Here is a 5924-nt window from a genome sequence, read left to right as displayed (position 1 = left end):
TGGACAGAGCTACCCAGCCAAGATGACAAGCAATGGATGCAAACACATGGCAGCAAATTATTAGAGGGAAATAAATAGAGGGAAGACAGTGGGGAAAAGACCAGGGTTCCAACCCCCCCACCCCCACCCCACCCCCACAAAAGGAAAATCTTCTCAACTGCTTCACATATAAAATGACTTAATAAGAACATGAATTTAATAAATTGGAAGCTGAAAGTTTGGATGATAAAACAAGGAAATTGATGGAAAGGAAACACATTGAGAGCAAAAAAAAATACGATTATAGGACCAATAAATACATAGAACCGATAAGGAAGAGAACGGACCCCACTGAAACTCTAATCACTGAGTCGGGGCATGTAAACAAGGTAGAGAGATTTAAGAAATCAGAATGAATAGAGACAGAACACAGGCGAAGATGACCCCATAGAAGGATTATTTTATCCCTAAAGAAGAGAAATAAAAAATAGAGGCAAAAGAGCAAGTCTAATGCAGAGAAAAAAAAAAAAAAAAAGACTAACACTGCAGATTGAGAGACAGGTAATGTTCCAGAGAAGCTTGATTCAGAATGTTTAATACCAAGGCATACCTTAGTTAAGAATCTGAGTGACTTGCTTAGGAATACAAGCAGGAAAAAAAAAAAATCCCCTATGAGGGGCAAAGTCAGGCCGGCCTCAGGCCTCTTCCCAGAAGAAAAAGGAGCTAAACCTACCACATTCAACGGGAAAGAAATTGAGATAGAAAAATATTATATGCAGTCAAGGTGGTCCTAGTGTAATGGCAACAGAAAGGCATTCTTTAATAACCAAAACCCTCTTGAAAAAAAGAAAAAACAGCTTAAGAATGAAATTCAGTCTCTTAAGAGATGAATTGAAACAACTTGCCAATGCGGAAGCCTCCATCAGAAGACCAGTGGAGTCGGCGGTGGTGGTAGAGTGGTGAGCATAGCTGCCTTCCAAAAGACCAGTGGAGAGTATTGAAGTCATTTAAATCTACACGGTATTCCAAGTGTCACCCAAAAAGTTTAGGCTGTAATAACGAGTAAAAAGCAGTTATTTGAGCAAAAATAAGGTGCAGCCCAGGAGACACAGATATAGGTAACAATCCAAACTGCTCTGGGGAGAGAGCAAAGAAGGGCTGGTTTTGTAAAGGCAAAAATCGCCAAGCGTAATTATTTCATGCAAGTGAGAGTTGCTGACGAGGTTAACAGGGATTGGTTAGTTCCGATATGCAAACGAGGGAAGTGAAAACTACAAGAAGGACGTAAAGTCCATAAGTGTCCATGCAGCAGTTCCAGAGTGTTTATGACTCAGCCTTGAGCTGTGTTTAACAATAGTTTAGCCACTGAGGCACAATCCATGCATAGGCTGCAAAGGCCCCAGTAACCTAACAGCCTCCTGACTCAATTTTATTTATTTATTTATTTATTATTTTTTAAAAATATATTTTATTGATTTTTCACAGAGAGGAAGGGAGAGGAATAGAGAGCCAGAAACATCGATGAGAGAGAGACATCGACCAGCTGCCTCCTGCACACCCCCACCGGGGGATGTGCCTGCAACCAATGTACATGCCCTTGACCGGAATTGAACCTGGGACCTTCCAGTCCGCAGACCGACGCTCTATCCACCGAGCCAAACCGGTTTCGGCCTGACTCAATTTTAAAAAAATCCTTACCTGAGGACATATTTCCATTGATTTCCAGAGAGAGGAAGAGTGAGGGAGAGAGAGAGGGAGGGAGAGAGAGCGAACCTGCAACCTGGATATGTGCCCTGACAGGGACTCGAACCTGCCACCTTCTGGTGTACAGGACAACACTCCACCACTGAGCCACACTAGCCAGGGCCCGACTCAATTTTAAGTGACTCTTTAAGTAATGCTTATTCCATTTTTTTCGCATTATCACAATGCAATTGCATAACTACGCAATTATGTTTTTACAGAACATAAAATGATTATCATTAACCTGGATAATATAAAGATAACTAGAGGCCCGATGCACAAAATTCATGCAAGAGTAGGCCTTCCTTCCCCTGGCTGCTGGCACCGGCTTCCCTCTGGCACCCGGGACCTGGGCTTCCCTCGAAGCCCTGGCTTCATCCAGAAGGTCGTCTGGAAGGATGTCCTGTCTAATTAGCATATTATTATGCTTTTATTATTACAGATAGTATAAGAAACCAAAGTCAGGAGGCAGGGTCAAAAGAGATGGAAAGATGGGAAGAATCATGGGAGCTAATAATATACACACATGATTGAAATGTGTAGTTAAAAAATGACTCCAGCCTGGCCTGTGTGGCTCAATGGTTGAGCACCTATGAACCAGTAGGTCTCGGTTTGATTTCCGTCAGGGCACATGCCTGGGTTTCAGACTCAATCCCCAATAGGGGGCGTACAGGAGGCAACTGATCAATGATTCTCATCATTGATGTTCTCTATCTCTCCCTCTCTGAAGTCAATAAAATATATTTTTAAAAATGATTCAATCTCTTAATGCTTTTCACAATTTCTGTTTAACCTCAGAGGTATCTTTTAGGAAGTAATATCTCTTGTGGTCAAGACACATTATTTGAAGTTCAACTCTTCCTTCAGTTTCACTTCAACTTCTTTTAAATTCAAGTAAAATTAAATGTAATACTTTTAATTGAAATAGCATATGTATTATGGTCCAATTCTTATAAAAATATCCCTAATGAAATTTCCTCCGATGTGCAAACAAGCATAGAAAGCTTTCTTATATGATTTAAAAATAAAATAGAATGGTCATTCTGTAGTTGATTCTCAAAGGTGGTATACAGCTGATTATATTTTCTTGCTTGTCATTTTTAAATATTTTAACATTCCAATAAATAAACAAAAAATTTTAAATATTAGAAAAAAATATTTTCAGGCTTCTCATTGGAACAGATAAATAGGCCAGAAACAGATTTGGCAGAGGTTGCTGCTATCTCTCAATGCTGACCCTGCTCACATCTTATGGAATTCTTAGCTGCACACATGACGGCTAGAATAAAGACCCCACTTCCCAGCTCTGGCCAATAGGATGTAAGCAGACATGCCATGTGGCAGCTTCTGGAATCATTTGAGAGTGTTTACTCATTTTCTCTTTATCACCTTCATTTCCTGCTGCTGCTTGGAATGCAAAAGTCATTATATGGGACCATGAGGTCAAGCCCTTTCAAAACAAAACAATATAGAAGGTGTGTGTAGAATGTCACATGCCCTAGACTACCTGTCTGGGTAACATGAGAAAAAAAGGCATTTCTGTCTTGTCGAAGCAAATGAACATAATCCTAAATCATCTACAGTCTGCCACACACAGGTAGAAATTTAGTCTGTGATACTATTTGCATTGTAGATCATTGGGGAAAATGGAACAATTGGCTTGGCACACACATAAACAAATCACTGATGGACCTAAATGTGACAAAAATGTTTTTAATGTTTTATAAGGAAATACAAAGAGAATATCTTTATGAGTTTGAGATAGGGGAAAGGTTTTTTATTTTATCTTATTTTTTTTAAGAGGCATTATAGTGAAAACCATAAAGGAAATAACAGAAAAACATTACAACATCAACATTTTAAACTTGCAATGAAAAGAAACTATAACCAAAAGTAAAATACAAACAACAGTGAAGTAAGTCTGTCATATTCAAGTTCAATGAGTGCTGGGTGTGTATGGGGTGGGGTCAGAGGAGTGATGAGCTAAGTGTGAGGAGAGCTGCATTTTCCCTTCTCCTGTAACACAGTGACAGTGCATAGCAGCTGATCAAAATCTCTGAGGACTTCTAAGAAACCTTTTTCTGTGTGGAACTCAGCATCCCATACGTGTAGTTATTTAACTGTGGGACCACTCTGGGTGTGTATGTAACATCTGTGAACTTCTCCTGGGTGTATAAGGGACACTTAGAAATGCTGCCGTAAGAAATAACACTTTGACTCATGTAAAACGATTGTTGCATTTACCTTTATGTCCCCACAGGTGATATACTCCTTCTGTACTTCTGGTCAGTAGTAGTATCGAATGGGGGAGGGAGGAGGGGGGGGAGAGGAAAGGTAGAAGGGGCAGGAGGAGGGGGAGGAAGAAGGAGAAGGAGAAAAAGAGGAAAAAGAAGGAAAATAAAAAGAAATTTGGGGTTTGGAGAGTACGTATAAATTCTCCTAGTGGAGTGAACATATCCTATGGAAGGAGGTCAGCTGTAAGTTCTCATGGCCATCAGCTGGGCCGCTAGAAGCAGATATTTTGAAATATGCCCAACTAGGGCGAAACAAGACCATTTTAAAGATACTTTAGGGCAAATCCTCGGGCATTGTGATGCAGAAAATGGCAGTTGGGACAGATTTCTTACCAGTTATATGAGAAAAAAAAAGAAAAGAAACAAAAGATATGGCCTGAGATGATCAACTCAACAGTAAGGCCTTCGTAGTCTAGAGAGGGAGATTTTATTAAACATTTTATTTCAAGTATAGTTTAAAGCCCTTCACTTATTTTATCTCATTTAATCCTGTGACAGAAGTACTATAATTATTCTCATTTTGGGGAGGAGGAAAGGGAGGCACCCTTAACTAAATTGCCTAAGGTTAAAAGCTAGCAAGGGATGGAGGCAGGATTCCAACCCAGGTGGTTTGCCGTAAGTCCAGCTCCCTAACCCACTGCTCTGCGCATTTCTTGTAGATTTATAATGCAGCACGTGGAGCACCATGATCGCGAGGGGGACGAAATGAAAACAGAGTCAGAAAGGTCCAGTGGGATGTGAGTTCACCTTAGGGACAAGCTTTGGTTGCCTGGGAGAGAAGGGAGAGGAAAGCCATTTCAGGGTGAGAAGGCCAGCTGCCTGAAAGCTGGTGCAAACACCATGCAGTGGAAGGACTAGGAGACCCTCTTAAAGGCAGGTGTGCCGAGTCCAGATGTGGTCTTCAGGCATCTCCAGCCAGCACACGTTTCTGAATAGGAGGGACAGGCCGTGTGTAGGGTGGATGAGGCCAGTGGAGGAACAGGAGGCAAAGCTGGCCACATTCTCAAAGCCTGAACAGAGAAGCAGGGGGAAGAGAAAAGAAAAGGTGGGTTTCAGAGGATTGGGAGCTGGATGTTATATGGACAGTCGGTGAAAAGGATCAGAGCCCCCTGACAACTTCCGCTTGGGCAGAGGTGTTAGCTTTCTGAGTTTTGTGCACGTTTTGGGTAGTGAGATTAGCAGAGAGAATGCACACGCATTGGGAGTAGTGGTTCTCTCTGCCCAGAATCCATTAAGACGTTGCCCTAAGCCCTTTGGGGCAGGTAGGGTGATGGTCACTTGCAATGTGATGTCTTGACCATCAAGCTAGCCTTTTCTATTGCTCCAGTCCCGGGCCTGAACTGCGCCTCCTGCGCATTCCCATTGCGCAAGGCGCTGAAGGCTGGTGCCTGGCCCAGGAAGGCCGCCGGGCCGGACGCGCGGGTCCCGCCCTGGGTCCCGCCCTGGCTTCGACCGGAGCATCAGGTGGGGGTCAGGGCACCGGCTTTAGAGGCTGAGGCGGCGCCGTCAGCGCATCGACACATATGCTGGCGTCCCAGTGCCTTCGCAGGCTCCGACGTGGTGAAGGCAGCTTGGTAGGGGAGACCCCTGGGGCGCACGCAGCACCCCACTCTCCTCCCACGGAGCCGGCTTCCTAGGGCGCGGGCGCAACACTCCCACGGGCTCGGCCCAGGGACACGCGGCAGGCCGGCGGGCACTGGCCCCCCAGCACCGCCCTCCCCGGCCCCCCAGCTCGCAGACTACAAGTCCCAGCAGCCCGCGCAGCCGGCACCTCCCGCCTCGCCGCGGAGACCCCCGGCGTCCCAGCGGCAGGGCCCGGGCTGCGCGCTTGGCGGGGCCGGGCGGGGGGGCCGGTCCCGCGGGCGGGGTGGGGGCGGCTCCGCTGCTTCTCTCCGCCGCCGCCGCCGC

The sequence above is a fragment of the Eptesicus fuscus genome, chromosome 6 (assembly GCF_027574615.1).
Source record: "Eptesicus fuscus isolate TK198812 chromosome 6, DD_ASM_mEF_20220401, whole genome shotgun sequence".
NCBI lineage: Eukaryota > Metazoa > Chordata > Mammalia > Chiroptera > Vespertilionidae > Eptesicus > Eptesicus fuscus.
This window is presented reverse-complemented; position numbering follows the sequence as displayed.